A 17,023-nucleotide genomic window follows, 5' to 3' on the forward strand; every position below is an offset into this window, starting at 1 on the left:
ACTGTTATGTGGGGTCTCTGTTAGACAGGTTGAGCCCATAGCCCGAGTAAATCTTCACTCCAAGACCTACAAAATCCCCAGACTCCCCTGAGCTCCCTGGGGCAGAAGGGAGAGGATAGAGCCACGAACAACGGACAGAATGACAGTCCTATCACGGGCATCCCCAGTCCCTAGCATTCACTCTGCCATAAGCCTCTACAGCATGGGGTGATGGTCCACACCAAAGAGCAGATATGTCTCAGGCACAGAGTGGGTAGAGAGGAGCTCACTCAAGGTCACAGGCAAGCCGGGAGCAGAGGCCAACATGCCCTCCAGTGCCAAGTTACTGCCCAGAAAACCCCAGAAAAGCAAAAAGCAAGTGATTAGAACCAATTAAAAGAGCTCAACAAAGTGACTGGGCAGGAACTCTGTCCTCATAAACCTCAGGGCTTCAGAGTGCAGGTACCGGAGTTGGAGAGGCCCTTCACTTTTTAATCTGTGAAATGGGTTCCCATTCCTTCTCGCTGGGTTGGTGAGGAGACAGGGCTCCACCTAGCCACACACCCTGAGCCGGGTCCCCAGGGCCCTGGGCTCATTTTCCGGGAGGTTCCTTCAAGCCCCTGAGATCTCCAGGAAGCCAAACAAGGCGATGCTCTTTGCTGAGTCAGTCCCTCCTACTGCACTCGCCCCTCCCGAGGCTTGTCCTAAAGTCTGCACCCCGGGGTTCACAGGTCAGGACCAAGCTCCACTAGTGGGGCTGAACCCATGTGCCTCTCTGGATGCTTCCCCAAACTTTCCTGGACCCCCACAGCACTCCTGTCTCCTACGCAGGTGGCCCTCACAATGCCGCTGTCCCTGGATCCCACAGGGAGGTTGGAAGCCCCTTCCTGATTGGGGCCAGAAGTCTGCACTGAGGGCACTGAGGGTTGGGGGACAGTCATTTGTTTCCTGCCAGAGAAGGCAAGAGCTGCAGAAGGAGAGAGCGAAGGAGCTGGAAGCATAATGACACTAATTATCCAATTACAGCGGGCTGCCAGCTGCATTGCAGCCTGAGCCTGGCCAGCCACTACCCGGCCCCCACGCACTCCCCACGCACCCCCACGCACTCCCTACGCCCCTCCTGCCAACCCCGGCCTGCCCAGCAGCTCTGATGGCATGGATGGCACAGGGACCTAGAAACGTGGTGGCTGTGGCCAGCGTGGAAGGCTCTAGCTTCAAAGGGATGGAGACCTTGTGTTTGGGGTCCAGTAGGAAACTAGGTCCCTGTCCTCCCAGCCCTTCATAGCCAGAGAGCATGTGGATGGGAGGAGAGGTGCCCCAAGTCGCCCCAGCTCTGTCTGGGTACCTTGGTGTCGGTCCCAGCCCGCTTCCAATCTCAGAGCCAGCTCTGAGGACCGGAAGCCGTCAAAGCCTAAATAGGTAATTAAGGAAATTACAGGCAGCTGGAGGCCATCGGGCTGTGGGCAGGCCTGAGTTCTTCCAGCTCGGACAGGCAGTGACTAAATAAGGCGCTACCAGGACACACACACGTGTCCTCCTAGGGAATGAGTCCCGTGGGGCCCCATTAGGAATCCTGGCAGGGGCAGTAGAAGGGGTGTCCTGGATTCTGGAAGCAGGCCAAAGTCTTTGGGAGGACAGGCTGAGGGGACTCACTGGGTTCAAAGTCAATGAGGCCAATAAAAGGATCTGGAAGGCAGACCTCTAAATGGGGGCTCCCTAAAGACGGGAGTCGAGGCTCCCTTTGTGTGACCTGGACCCAAGGAATGAGCACACAGGAGCATCTGTGCCACCTTCCCCACTGCCAACTGCAGTGATGGAGGAAGAGCAAGTGGTGAGGGTGCCCAGACAGAGGGCACCTCAGACGCTGCAGCCAAGGCTGTGACAGCAGGATCTGAAGGTCACCAAGGGCTTGGCTGCTGTCTGAGTCGCACGAGCTGAGCGTTGCTGGCTCCTAAAACACTATTTCTGACTGAGGAACCCAGCACATGAGCCCAAAGCTCTTCCAGCAAAGCCCAGAGAAAGTGCCACAAAGCCCAGGGGCGCCTGAAGGGGATGCAGAGGCAGAGGGCCCCTCTCGGGCTGGAAGCAACAGCAATGCAGGGTTCTGAGTCTCTCCCTCAGCATGCCCCACAGCCCATCAGGTCCCCCCACCTCCCTACCACCAGCCAGCCACTCCTCCAGTTCCTGACCCTCTTATCATCCTCTGTCATCAGCCGCATTCCTCCCACCCACTCTGTGCTCATGGACAGACGCCCTGCTCTCCCCACTGGGAAGGCATCCGGAGAGCACAGCTGGGTTGGGGACAGGACCTCGAGGGGTGGATGTCTGCTCTGCGTGCTCTCCCTCTTCCCTCCTCCCTTAGAGGAGACCCCAACCCTGCCCATCTCCATCTCACGCACCCCTCCCATGATGGTGCTATAGCCCAGCTTCCTCCTTCAGGGAAGGGTGGATGGGGCACAGAGAGCCAGGTGGTGGCTCGGGAGCCCTGACGCACCCCTACTGCCCCATCCCACCTCCAGACACAGCCACGAGGGCCTCTCTAGGTCCTACCAGGGCAGGGGTCTGGGGCAGTGGCCCCCAGGCTAGCCCATCCTCACCCTCTGGCCCCATAGATGGGTTGCAAGGAGGAACTCTTGCTCCATTCCCCAGGACAGAGGTTTCCGAGCCTCGCTGCTGGTCACAGTGTTGTGGGCAGATGAATTACAGGCCAAGAGGGGGAGACGAGGCTAGGCAGGCGCTCTCCTCTCCTGCACCAGGCATCGGACCATCAGCTGGAAGCCGTCCTCTGACTACAGGAGAGTACCTGGAGACCCCTGAGCCCATCTCTCCTGGGCCTGTGGCTCCAAACTAAGATATGGCAGTGTGTGGTCCAGGATGCTTCCAGGAGAAATGGAGCCAAGGCCCATAGTGGGGATGGAATGGACCCTTGTGCCTAGCGATCCCTTGCTCTGCCCAGGACTCGGGGCTGGACACACTCTCCTACTCCTGCTGCTCTCTGGGGAAGCCAAGCAGTTTCCACCAGGCTGGTCCAATCTGGAGAAAGGGCCCCTCCCCACTTGGTCACACCCTGTGCCACTGTCACACCCCTGGCCTGCAATCTGTGGGAATGTAGGTTCAGTTACAAACCGGCCACCCCATGGGCCTTAGCCTGGTTCAGAATTAGATTTGAAATATCAGAGTGCAAGGAATTCTGAGTGTCAGGACAGTGATTTCCAAAAGAGCAGCAGAAAGACCAAAGTCTTGTCATTTGAGGTCATCTTCTGCTGGCCCCGCAGTGGCTTCCCAATCTCCCGTGAGCTCTTATGCTGCCAGCTTTGTTTCGTGTCTCTCAGTCAGGAGGCTCTGGCATTCCTGGGCCCGTCTGGCCACCCTCAGCTGGGGGCCTTCACTCCTGCCCACAACCACCTCCTGTGCAGAGGGGCAAATCCGCAGCGTCTGCACAGATCCAGCTGCCACCCAACCCCATGAGGACAGGACTCATCAGTGGCATCAGAACTCTGAGGATGTCCAGAGAATGAATCGCCCAGTGCTTTATGTTGGCGGGGAGGGAGGAAGGGGGACTGCCAAAGTGCTTCTAATGTTCACCAGACAGAAGCAAGCTTTAGGATTACTGAGGTGGGGCTGGCAGGTCAGGTATGAAACGATATCAGGTAGAAGAGGCAGAAGCACATCATCAGCACAGGAGCACACAGAGGGGCCTGTGGGACAGCACGTGCAGCCAGCATCAGGCCTGACTGCAGACGAGCGTCAGTGCATGTAAACCATCCAGGGAACAACTGATTTGCTGCTAGAGATCTGACAATTGGTTAGCAATCTGCAAAAGATGCACCTTAGATCCTCACCTCATACGATTCCCCAAGACACATCTCCTTTGGATTCAACAGTTTGACAAATCACAGCTTAAGTGCCAAATCTGGCAGCCCAGTGCTCTTGCAAATAAAGTTTTATTGAGACACAGCCACGCCCACTCATTTTGCATTGTCTGTGGCTACCTGCAGGCTACCATGCACAGTTGAGTAGTTGGGACAGAGACTGTGTGGCCTGCAAACTGGAAACCTATTTACTATCTGGCCTTTTGCAGAAAAAGCTTGCTGATACCTAAAGAGTTAAATATCTTAAAAATGCAACTACACTACCCCGATACACACACACACACACACACACACACACACACACACACACGAAGACACATGGAAAACTCATAAATGAACAGCTCTCAACTTTCCAAAAGGGATTTTCTAAGTCTAGAAGCAATGGAAGAAATCATAAATAATTATGAGATACAAAATGTTTACCTTTTGCATGGGAAAAAAAGGCAAAGAACAAAGGTGTTAAAAATTATTTGCAACAAATATGTTAAATTGTCACTATTTTTTCATGTATACAGTTTATTCAAGCCCACTGGAGAAACACTAAGACATCAGTAAACGCCCGTAATCCCAGCACTTTGGGAAGTTGAGGTGGGCAGATCACCTGAGGTCACGAGTTCGAGACCAGCCCGGCCAACATGGTGGAACCCCGTCTCTACTAAAAATACAAAAATTAGTCGGGCGTGGTGGTGTGCCCTGTAATCCCAGTTACTAGGGGTCTGAGGCAGGAGAATTGCTCGAACCCGGGAGGCAGAGGTTGCAGTGAGCGGAGACCACCTCACTGCACTCTAGCCTGGGCAGCAGAGCGAGGCTGTCTCAAAAGAAAGGAGGGGGTAGGAACAGATAATTTACAAAGAAAAGACAACTTATAAACATGAGGAAAAACATTGCCCCTCACCAGCAATTTAAGACAAATAAATTAAAGTACATGTTTTTGACCTAGATACTTGTGACAATTTGTTTGATTAAAATACCTAATGCTGGCAAGGTTGCAGCGAGCGAGACCGACCATCCAGTGGGACGCAAAAAGCCCTTTTGGAGAACGATTTGGCAGAAGATGCCTCTGTCCAGGTCCTCTCCTCAGGACAGAGGCTCCCCAGCAGAGCTCACGTATAAGAGCAAAATAAATCTGACTGCCTGGGTTTCCAAAATTAGCCAAATAATTAAGCGAATTACAATCTCTTGGGAGAATATTATTCAGCCATTGAAAATTGTCATTACTGAGGGCTGCCTGACACATCCCGGGTGCTTGGTAAATAACTGTTGAATTATCAAAATTTCTTCTTTGCACAGTTCAAGATCATTCTTTATTTTTGCAATAAGCACTTACTACTTTCATAATCTTAAAAAAAATTAAACTATAACCATTTTGAAAAAATTCATTTAGGAAGGGATTATATTAATAAAGAAAATGCTTATGTGAAGTAAAAACAGATTACACAATTGAGCCCATGGTATAATGACAGTAATGTGAAATAAATAAAATGGAGATGTTGAATTGCATTTGCATGATTGGATGGGTTTACTCCATCTTCGACTTCTCTGTGTTTCATGTGTTTCCTACAGACAGCATGTTAAGAGGATTGTTTTTAAATAGGAAGAAATCAATGTTATTATTATTTTTTAAACCCCACGGCTCCTCCTTGCTGTTTCCTGAGCACACGCAGCATACAGGGCATATGTCGGGGCCTCACAAGGGCCGGGCAGTGGCTGGATCTGGTTTTTGCCCCATGCTGGATGTGCTAGGGCCACCGGAGTCAGCACGAGTCAAGGTCTGGGCATCCCCCATGAAACAGCGGGCCACTAGGATGGAGGCCCTTTCCCTCCTCCCCTGTCTGTGTTTGTCCAGGAATCTCAGCAGCTCTCAAAGAGCCCCTGCCTGGTGCGCCCTTCTAGGAGCCGTGGGGCAGTGGGCTTGGCGGGGGGGGGGGGGGTCTAGGTCCGGGTGAGGACTCACGTCTCCATTTGCTCTAAAGAAGCTCTGTGTGACAAAACATTCCGGAGTGATGGAAATGTTCCCTCTCTGCACTGTCCCATATGTTAGCCATCAGCCACATGTGGTTGCAGAGGAGGCGGGGTCAGGGCAGGATGGGCAGGGACTCAGGTTGTGGACCGGAGCCCCGGGAGATACTGGCTGGCTTGGTGGCCTCTGTCCATCCTCCCGGCCCCAGCCAGGTTTGCACTTTTACTTTGGTGAACACTTAGCAAAGAACAGAGGCTCCAGGAGGGCAGCAAGGGCACTGCGTTTGCCTTCTCCTCTCTGCCATCTCCCCTGCAGCAAACACAGAGCCTGGCCCGAAGTGAACAAGGGCAGTATCCCTCATGCCCATCACGTGAATAAGATGTGGCCTCTGGCATGACTGGCCCCTTCCTGACAATGGAATGCACTCATCCATTCTGAGGAACGACCCGCTCAAGCCCAGCCTGGCACCTTCTGTCCCTACCTGTCAAGCTTTCAGACTGGAGCCCACCTCATCACAGAACACATCTTCAAATATCTGTGACCAGTCAGCCCTCTTTGGGGCTTCTCTTCAGGATGGTTCTCTGCGGGAGCCCAAGCTGATGCATCAGTGGCCTTGTGCCACCAGGGAATGGGTGTGGGAGGTGGCTTCAGGGTCCAAGTGAGGACTCGGGTTTCCATTTCCTGTAAGGCAGCTCTGTATAACAGAACATTCTGGAGTGATGAAAAATGTCTGTGATGGTAGCCACCAGCCTTATGCACCTGAGGAAGTGCATTCTAATAAAAACTTGCACAGTGCAGGTGGAGAAAGTGCCTTGAGCCTGTGGCCTCAGGGAACAACTTCCCATTGGAAGAAAATGGTTGCTCATTTCCTGAGGGACCCACCTACAGAACAAGAGACGCTGGCTCAGGACCGCTTTAAATACAGTGCTCTCCAAGGACACTGAGACACACCCGCTTTGCACAACTTTGATTTGGAAGCCAGATTCCGGAAACCTCCTCGTGCTCAAAGAGTCCTGCCAGTCCCAAGATTCCCCAACCGGTGGCATTTCCACCCTTGCCCTGTTGCGCTGATTCGGGTTCTGCCACCTACTCAGCCACGTGACCTTGGACTTGTCCCTTTCCCAACCGTGGGCAGTCTAGGATGCCCGAATTTCCCTGCATTTGAGACCTTCCTTCCCTCTGCCCCGGTGACGGTGACGCGTGGTTCTGATCCTTCTCTGCAGGCTCCCAGGCCCGCTGCCAGCACCGCCCACCCAACAGAAGGAGCCCAGGCAGAGGAGGGCCTTCTAGCTAGGCACCACTTGGCCTAGCTTCTGCCAGCTTAGCCAGGGCAGGGAAGGGAGGAGCCCTGTGAATGCTCCGGGTCTCTGCTTTGCATACCCAGCCCGGGGCATTGCTGGGGAGCTTGCTGCAAAGTCACAGCGAGAGCCCAGTGCCTCGGCCCATCTCCGAGATGGCACTGGTGAGGTTCACAAGTGCTTAGATGGAAGCATCCGCCTTCGGTGCCACAGCCCAGGTCCCTATCTCTCCGCTGCCCTTTACATGCACCACCAGTGCTTCACAGTGCCCTGAAGGGGCCACGAATGCAAAGCAAATCAGTCCCTGACTTGCTGGAGATTGATCTAAATCCACCTGTTGTCCATTTCTCTTAGTGGGTAGATGGGGCAGAGGTGCAAGTTCTTCTCAAGAATCCCCGGCCTCAGCCCACAGGGCTGGGGTTACCCTAGACAGTGAGTTCACAAGAACCGCACTCTATTCTGCTGACTTCTGCACACACTTCTGGAGATACAGGAACAAATGGCTACATGCACAGACCAGACTCTGGAGCCTGATGGACTGCATTCCAGCCCTGGATTTGCTACCTACCGGCTGTGTGACCTTGGGCAAGTTACCTAACCTCTCTGGGTCTCACTCTCATTTGCAAAATGGGGATACAATCATTTGTTGTTGTTTCAATTAAGTGGGCAAGGGAATGTCTGCATAGCACTCAGTATCTGACATAAAGTGACTGCCATTATAACTATTGTCATTGTTGACATTACTTGATGTGCTGCTGACTACTGATGGAGACAGTGGCCATTGGTGAAATACACATGCCATCAATTTAAAATCAGAAGGGAGTTCATATATGCTGATGACTTCCTCTGTGAGGTGGGGGAGGAGGTTCTGCTGGCTGCAAGATGCCCAGCGAGTACTCAGCTCTCAGAAGCCCCTGGGACTCAGGGGCACCCTCGTCCTGTCTACTGGACAGGCAAGGGACCCCTCTCCACAAAACATCCTCAGAGGGGCCTCCAAAGCTGACCTCGGCACTCCGTGGCTGCATCCCTGGGCTGAGAGCAGCTGTTCTGGGATGGAGAGCACTCACTGACTCACAGGCTTGGCTTCTCCCGCTAGTGAATGATTCAACCTCTGAAGCTCCAGCTCACCCAGGCCCACCCCCACCTCCCTGGGTCTGGAATGGAGAAGGGACTTGGCCAAGGTCACAAAGACCATCAGGCATGGAGCTGCTGTCGCTGAAGCCCCAGGCAGCCACACGAGCCCCCTCCGGCCCCTTCCTTGCCTCTCGGGGGGCCGATTGCGGCATCTCTTCTGCCTGGTGTCACGGCTGTCCCCTGGTATGCTCTTAGCCTTGGGGACTTCCTTCCTCAAAGGATCGGCTCTCCTTCTGGCTCTGCGCAAAGCCCCCTCCCACGCCTGCCCCACTTCCATCTGCCTGTTACCCCCTGCTGTGTGAGAGCATGCTTGCCCCTGCGCTCAAACCACCTGGCCTTGCTGGGCACGGCCCAGGTGGAGCTGATGGAGACTGGCTGTGTCCTTGGCCTTTCCCCACCTTGGGGCCAGCAGCAGGGACAATCAATGGCCCGGGACCACAACTGCCCAGCACTTTCTGATGGCACAGACTCGAGGGCCTGACCTCACCCTGGGACCCTCTACTGAGTCTCAGCTGAGTCCTGAAGGGGCCTGGGCACCCCCAGCCCTCTCCTCAGCTTCCTAGCTCCTCTCTCGCGAGCCACATGGCTTTGGTTTCCTCATCTGTGAAAAGCGTGTGTATGGGGGATGAAAACAGCCGTTTACTCGTGTGGTTGATATGAGACTCAGATGGAGCTCAGGAAGTGGGGCTGGCCTTTGATTATGAAGATAACCTCTCCCCCCACCACCAGGACTATAGGAACGCCCCCAGCCATCTACTCATGAAGGAAGGAGCCTCAATTCAGGGCCGAGTCCCTTCTCCTCTTTGGGGCCTCAATGATCCCATCTGAAAAATGGGGACAAAAATCCAGGCCTTGCCTCTCCTGTTCAGTGAGTCTGCAGATTCAGTGAGGTCAAGGTCATGAATATGTCATGAAGAAACCAGGTGCCCACTCTGTGCCAGGCCTGTGCTGGGCACTCGAGCAGCCTGTGCAAGTCAAGAGCCAGTCCCTGCCTTAACATAGTCACTGACTAGTGAGGGGTGATGGCAGGGCTGAGGGTACAGAGCCTAGTGGGCAAAGGAGGGGAGGAGGTGCCCAGGTCAGCCAGGGGAAGTCGGCTAACTTGTAGGGTGCCAGCAGAATTCAGGATGGGGGCCAGCTGGGGACAGGCTGGACTTGACCCGTTGGCAGACGGGGACTCCCTTGAGGTCGGAGGCCCTGGAGCTTCGTCTTTGAAAGTTATATGGCCGCACCAGGAAATAGCAAGCATCTAGTTGAGGAATTCTGGTCCCTTCCCTGCCTCTTGAGTGAGCAAAGGAGCCTTTCCACAGTCTCTCCCAAACCCTCAAGGAGCCCTCACCCTGGAGGGCTCTCCAAGACTCCCTCCAGCCCTGACCTGCCCTACCTCCCACCCCTTCTCAGCCAGCTGGCTGAGCCACTAACTCCCAGAAGGGCCAGCAGAGGGAAGGAGACCAGGTCCCAGAGAGAGCAGCCCATCATCTCAGGGTCTGGGAGATGCGGCACCTGCGATTCCAAATTCCAGAATCTTAAAGCCAAAGCTTTCACCCGTGAGAAAACGGAGGTGGCCACAGTAAAAGCTGGCTGGCCAAGGTCACAGAGGCTAGGAGGGGGAGACAGCTATTCCTGGAGGGATGGAGAAGTTACCTAAGTGCGCTCAGGGCGGCTCCTCATGGGCACTGCCCATGACCGCGGCGGGGTCTCCTGGGCAGCCGCGTGGGCGTGTGGGGGACGGTGTGGGAACGCGAGAGGGGGAGGATGATACAGTGGGAGGGTGCGGGGGGAGGGGGTGCTCGAGGCTCCGGGAAGGTGCGTGCGCACCCGCGGGCTCCTGGCCCAGATCCCGAGCCCCTGGCTGTGCCCACCCTGAGCCCCGGCCCGCAGCCCCCAACGGCCTTGTTCTCCAGACACGGATGCGCCTGCGCGCGCGATGCGGGGCGCAGGGCGCAGGGTGCAGGATGCCGGGCGCTGCCTGCCGGCCTGGGGCCCCCGGGTGACGCGCGGCCGCGGTGCCGCAAGGACACGCAGGCCTGGCGCGGGGCGCAGGTGCCTCGGGCAGGGACCCGCGTCCCCCCACCTGCCGCCGCGCCACCTGCTGGGCCACCCTCCGGTCCCCGCCTGCGCCTATGCCCGCGCCGCGCCCGCGCCCACCCCAGTGGCGCCCGCGCGCCCCGAGCACCACTTACCCCGGCATGGGCACGGCCGCCGCTGCGGCCTCTGCTCCTGCGGGCGCTGTCGCTGCGGGCAAGCGCCCGGCGGGCAACGATCCGCTCCAAGGACGGAAAGGCCCGGGTACGGGGCGGCCTGGCCGGCTGCGCGGCACGCAACCCTCCGCGGCGGGCGAGGGCTGCGGCGGAGTGCTCCCCAAGCTCTGCACTAGCGGCGGGCGACGCGGCGCGCTCGACTCCAGCCGCAGCTCTGAGCACGGAGGGAGGGAGGGGGGTGGGGGAGGGAGCCGGGGGAGGAGGAGGGAGGGAGGAGGGAGCGGGCGCGGGGGGCGGTGCACGGCGCAGGGGCCTCGGGGCTCCCGAGCCACGCGCCCGGTGTCCGCCCTTCTGTCCCCAGGACGCGCGGGGATGCCCGCCCTTTCTGGCCTGGCATTTCCCCCAAAGGGCACTGGCCAAGTTGGGGGTGGGTGGGGCTGAAAACTGGGGAATCGTGGCACCTGTGACTGCAGAGAGAGCACCCCGAGTGAGCTTGCCACTGGGGCAAAAGGCTGGCGCTACCTCTCCAGACCACTGCCCTCTAGGTGCGTCTCCCCAACAGGAAAATGGGACGTGGAACCGGATGGTTAATGGGTAGTGTGGGGTCCTTGGGCCTTGCCGCAGTGGGCTCCAAGCCACTGGTGAGCTCCTGCAGCCTCCACTACCTGTGGAGAGTTCCGGCATCCAATTTCGTCTTCCCAGAGGAAGCTGTGTTTACCAGAGATCCTCACCACGGGTGATGGCAAAAGATTATCACGGGAGCACCGTTAGGCAGGACACAGACCGCACACAGGTGGGCACCAGAGCCAGACACGCAGGTGCACAAGCATCTCCGCTATGAGTGGAAACAGACACACAGACAAACCCCAGGGCAGACACCTGGCCACGCCCACAAGCACGAGTTCCCACCTACCTGGACAGAGACCCCAGTGCCTGCCTCGGACTCCCAGGCTTCCTAGTTCCAGGGCCAGTGGAGGCCTCTGACCCCAGGGTGGCCTTTGCCAGCATTCTGAGCAGAGAGCAGAGGCGGGGCTGGGGCACAGGTAGGGGATCAGGGCGGGAGCCTGGGGCAGGTGCAGGAGGCCTGGACACAGCCTCGAATTCTTTCTTGCCTTGGACAAATAGGGCCCCGGGCATCCTGTGGGCCAGACCAGAGCTGAGCACTGGGAACACAGCGGGGACCACAAAACAGGGAGTGGCCAGTAGATGGCAAATGCACCCGCACCTCTGGGGGCAGGGCCATGGGACCCCATTGATGGGGAGCCACGAAAGAGGGTGCTGGTGGCTCAGGAAAGGTCTCTTTGAGGAGTTACCACTGTGCTAGAGACCAAAAGGACACGAAGGTTCTGCTGCCCCTGCAACCACGGAACTGTCATAACCCCCACAGACTGCCCCTCCCTTCCCCAGGAAGTAGCTGGTTCAGTGGAAAGCCAGTGATATCTGCCATCCCAGAGCCAGGCCCAAGGCCCTGGCACCTCTCAGTGTGGGCTGACGTTCACACACACACATGCACGTACCTGCTCACATGTGCACTCATACAGCCTTACACCCGCTCACAGGCACACCCACACTCTCCCCGGCTCCCATGCACACACACATACTCACACCTGCTCATATGCATGAACTCATGTGCACTCGCATGCTTTCACAAACACACACACTCACAAACACACTCTCACAATCTCTCCCACACATGCATCCTCACGCTGAGATGTGCTCACACACCGTCACCCACACATGCTCAGTGGCCCACACAGTTACATAGGGATTCGTGCATAGCTGCATGCTCTCACAGCTACACAACTCACACAGTCACCCAGTGAGCACACACAAGGGCACACACATACACACACACTCACAGTTACAGTCACAAACACACCCTCCCCACTCAGTTTGCACACACAGTGACACACACATTCGTTCACACACTCACACAGTCCCCTTCCACTCCAACTCTGGCGAAGCTTTTCTTGGGTGTTGGCTCCTGCAACCCTAGAGCCTGGGGCATGTGCGGGGGGTCAGGTAGGCTGCTTCTCAGGGCCCAGAGGCACCGTCAGGACACCCCCGGCCCCTTCCCCCACACACAGGCTGTGACTTCTCATGGCCCCAGGTGGGAAAAATCAGGACCGAAGCAAGCCCCAGTCATGCTGGAAACTTGTCATGAGGTGCGTTCTGGCCCTTGCATGGGAGCCCTGTCATGCTGGAGGAGCAGCTCGTCTTACCCAACATTCCAGATGGGGGAGGGGAGGCCCAGAGGGCACCAGATCCCACCCAGGACAGGTTGGAAGCTGGACTTTGGCCCCTGGCACCACAGGAGGGCAGAGGAGCTGTGAGCACCGGAGTGTCTCCCAGGGGCCCGTGGCCTCCTTTCTCCCGAGCATTCAGCTTGTGTCCCTTCTTGACTTCCCACATGGTGGCAGGCCCCCTGGGGTCATGTCCTTCCACCCCAGGCCCCAGGGCCCTGCTCCAGTGAGCAAAGGCAGAGGCAGCCTGCTGAGCCGGCCTCCTTTGGCCCCAGCAGGAGCATCCCTTGGGCAAGGGGTGGGTCCTGGCTGAAGGCACACACCTCTTAATGGACATGTGTGGGCAGCTCTGGAAGCCAGGGTGTGGGGCTGGGGAGACCCGCACTTAAAGGCTTAGGAGTGGCTGTGAGAGCTGACAAGAAGAGAGGACTCCCTTTGGGCTGCGCCACTGGTCACCGTCTTCTCTCTGGGACCAGGGAACATACTGAGCACCCCTGGAGGATGGAGGTTGTTCATTTAACTGATGGCTGCTATCCACATGGGGGCATCTCCCCCTCTGTGCTCTCTGACCTGGCACTCAGCACACGCCCTCTCTGGCCAGGGGGAGGAAGCAAGTTCCTGGGAGAAATTCTAAGGCGGGGTTACCTGCCCCACCACTTTGCATCTTCTCCTGGGCCCCCAGGACGCTGCTCATGGCTGATCCAGCCAAGAACTGGCTGTGGTGCCTACCTTTGTCATGGACAAAGTGTCATGGAAGTCCCCAGTCTTCGCAAATTGTGGTCCCTAAACAGCCAATGGACAGGTGACGGGGTGGTCCTTTCTCTGTGGTTTGCATCTGTTGGTTCCCCGTACAGAGCCCCGGGGCTGGGAGGGAGGTCCCAGGCCTGGGAATGAGGATACCTGAGTGCCAGCCAAAGGCTGCCAGTGTCACTGGTGATCCTTGCTCACTGGCCAGCCCCTCTTGGATCCTCCATCAGTAAAAAGGTGGGAGCTTTGCTGCAAAGTTCTCCCATACACCAAGTCCTGTCCTCTGCACTGGAGGTACCTAGGGAGCCAGCCTCGGGGATGCCCAGAACACTCTGCCTTCCAGCCCTCGGGTCCCAAGCCAACCTGCCCCGCAAGCCCTGGGCGGGGCTCCTTAGGGCACTCCAGGCCTTGGTCCCCACTCCAATCTCCCACATCGCCAACGACTACCTGGCAATACAGACAGCTCAAAGGCTCTCTCAGCCCAAGATACAAAAGCCACTGGGAGCTCCCTGTGCCCAGCCATTGCCCGTCGTCCCGCCCGACAGCCTCACCCCCAATCTCACCCACCCCTCTCCTCTCTCAGCACCTGCCTCCAGCCCCTTCAGCAACCGCTCTCCTCCCACAACTTCTTTCTCTCCCAGCTCCTTGACCCCTGTCTGGTCACCAGGCCCTTCCTCTCCTGGGGCTCTGGGCCATGCCCCCTCCTTGCCCAGGTCCCTCCTGCCACTGTTGGGACAGCAACTCCTTTGCCAGCCCTGAAGTGAGGACCCCTTTGGCTGGGCCTGGGCCCTCCACCCCCGGCCTTCTCATGCCCACTCTTGCCCTGGCTGAGGTCCCAGCCCCTACCCCAAGGCCTCGGGGGCCAAGTCCACGTCCACTTGCAGCCCAGTGGCAGGCTAAAAATGCCCCCACAGAGGTGTCCGTGTCCCAACCCCTGGAACCAGAATGCAGCCTTATTTGAAAATAGGGTGTTTGGAGAGGTGATCAAGTGAAGGACCTTGAGATGGGGGATTACCCTGCAGGCGACGACAAGTGTCCTTTCACACACACGCACACACACACATAGAAACACACACACATATGCACCCACCCCCCCACATACACACACATATGTACACACACACATGCACACACTGCACACGTACACCAACAGAAACACATACACACATTGCACACACACACATACATGCACCCCCCCCACAGATACAGTCACACACAGTCATACACACACACAAACATGCTCACACATACACATGCACACACACATGCTGACCCCCACATAGTCACACACACACACGCTCACACATACACTCACAGAAACACACACATATACATTGGACACATACACACACACATGCACCCCCACACACACGAAGCCGTGTGATTGCAGAGGCAGAGTGGAGTGAGGCGGCCACAAGCCCAGGATGCCTGGAGCCTGCCGGAGCTGGGAGAGGCAGGAAGGAGCCTTCCCTAGAGCCTCTGAGCCTCTGGGGGAGTGTGGCTCTGAGACACCTGGATTTTGCACTTCCGGCCTCCAGGACTGGGAGAGGATGCACTGCCTCTGTGGTGAGCCACCCGGTTTGTGGTTATCCATGACAGCTGGGCCACCGAGGAGCTCTGGCCCGGCAGAGCCCTGCCCACGACACACCTCAGGCCTCTTGCGCTGCTTGGCTTCAGTACATCCACTCCTGGTGGTTCTGGAAGGCTCTGGCTGGTGATGCAGTGTGTGCGTGTGTGTGTGTGTGTTGTGTGTTGTGTGTGTTCTCTGTGTGTTGTTTGTGCTGTGTGTTGTGTGTTGTGTGTGTTCTGTGTTGTATGTGTTCTGTATATGTGTGTTGTGTGTGATGTGTTGTGCTGTGTGTTATGTGTGTGTGGTGTGTTGTGTGTGTTGTGCGTGGTGAGGTGTGTGTTGTGGTGTGTGTGTGTAGTGTGTGTGTTGTGTGCGTGGTGTGTTGTGTGTGGTGTGTTGTGTGTGTGTTGTGTGCGTGGTATGTTGTGTGTGGTGTGTTGTGTGTTTTGTGTGTGTGTGGTGTGCTGTGTGTTGTATGTGTGTTGTGTGTGTTGTGCTGTGTGTGCGTGTTGTGTGTTGTTTGTGTGTGGTGCATGTGTGTTGTGTGTATTGTGTTGTATGTGTGTCTTGTGTGTTGTGTTCGTGTATGAGATAGTTCTTTGAGCATAACTCCTGCCAGTGCAGCTCCAGTTTCAGGGTCCCAGAGAGGCTGTGCCTTCTCAGAAGCTGAGGGAGACAAGGGCTCTCTGCTGGCAATGGTGTCCTGCCCTGGCTGTCCAGAGTGGCAGGCAGAGGTTTGGCCTCTTCCTGTGGTCATGGCCTCTTCAGACTAGAGCTGGAGCCCACGGGAGCAGAGTCTGAAGACCAGGTCCCTCTGCCTTGGCTCCCAGGCTGGCCACCTGCCCTTGCAGCCCCCCAAGGAGGGGGCGTGTCCCTCAGGGGCCCTGCCCGCATCGTGGGCCCAGCCTGCCAAGGTCTGGCCTGCTGCCCCTTTGACAAGCCTAGACTCGTCTAAACCCTAGCAGTGGATTCGGCTTAGGCTCCCACTGGGCCCTGCTGCGCCCAGAAGGCACCTGATTTACAGCAAGTGCTGAGAAGCGGCCCCGCCCTGGCCCTACATCTTCCAAGGCCGCTCCCCAAGGGAGCAGCTCTGCGACTTTCATTGCTGTGCATGTTTGTGTGCACATGTGTTTGTGCTTGCATATGTTTCTGTGTTTCTGTGTGATTGTGTCTGTGTGTTCGAGTGTGCATGTGCGTGTTTGTGTACGCATTTGTGTGCATGTGCACATGTGTGTTTGTGTGTGTGCATATGTGTGTAGGCCTATGCCTGCTGCCTTCCAACAGCTCTGGGATGCTTTGGGCCCTTGGGTGGTGGTCCTCAGGACCCGCTTCCCCTCTCCAGGCTGTGCCCCACTGGGACCTCAGGCCACAGAGCATGACAACCAATCCTGTTCTCACAGTACACTCAATCTGTCCCTAAGTTGAGGGGTTCGTACTCAAGCAAAGATCGGCTGGAACTTGTCCTCTGCTCCCGTCTTTACAGAGCACCCATCGGCCTTCCTATGCCACAGCCAGGGCCCTGCTCTCCAAGCCACTTGCAAGTGAATGTGGGGGGCTGGCAGCTTGCAGGGAGAAACTTCTGGGCACAAGTGATCCTCCCACCTCAGCCTCCTGAGTAGCTGGGACCACCGGCATGTGTCAAGATGCCTAGCTAGTTTTATAGTCTTTTTTTTCCTACAGATAGGGTCTCCCCATGGTGCCCAGGCTGCTCTTGGACTCCTGGCCTCCCAAAGTGCTGGGATGGGGATGACAGCTGTGAGCCACCATGTCTGGACGTTTTCTTTTTTAAGCCCCAATCAGTCTCACCTTGGCCAGTATTATCTGATAGCTTTCACCAACGTTGACGGTAGTGAGGCTGTGTGATTCATCTTTGAGGATGGAGTTTGCCTTCCACCATGATCTGGAAGCCCTTGCAGGCTGTGACGCTGTCCAACTCTGGTCAAGGCAGAGGGTGTGCTGCCTGCAGGGCGCCCCCTACCGTGCAGGCTGAGCATGCAGCCCACCGGACGCCTTCCTCTG

At 56.8% G+C, this 17,023-nt stretch overlaps 1 protein-coding gene across 9 annotated transcripts in view; it reads right to left on the reverse strand.

Annotated features, from left to right (window-relative positions):
* The window catches only part of ATP2B3 (ATPase plasma membrane Ca2+ transporting 3), a 60,248-nt gene extending 49,723 nt beyond the window's left edge, over positions 1-10,525 (reverse strand). For 6 of the 9 annotated variants that reach the window (XM_017516643.2, XM_037734279.1, XM_017516645.2 and 3 more), the window contains exon 1: positions 10,427-10,524. The gene's annotated coding sequence lies outside the window, so the exon portion shown is untranslated. Of the gene's footprint in view, positions 1-10,426 lie in introns of all 9 variants that reach the window. The other 3 variants (XM_017516640.2, XM_037734278.1, XM_017516639.2) reach the window with 1 other exon arrangement.
* Between the last annotated feature and the right edge of the window lie 6,498 nt (positions 10,526-17,023).

Source organism: Cebus imitator, unplaced genomic scaffold (genome assembly GCF_001604975.1).
Source record: "Cebus imitator isolate Cc_AM_T3 unplaced genomic scaffold, Cebus_imitator-1.0 Scaffold599, whole genome shotgun sequence".
NCBI classification, from domain to species: Eukaryota; Metazoa; Chordata; class Mammalia; order Primates; family Cebidae; genus Cebus; species Cebus imitator.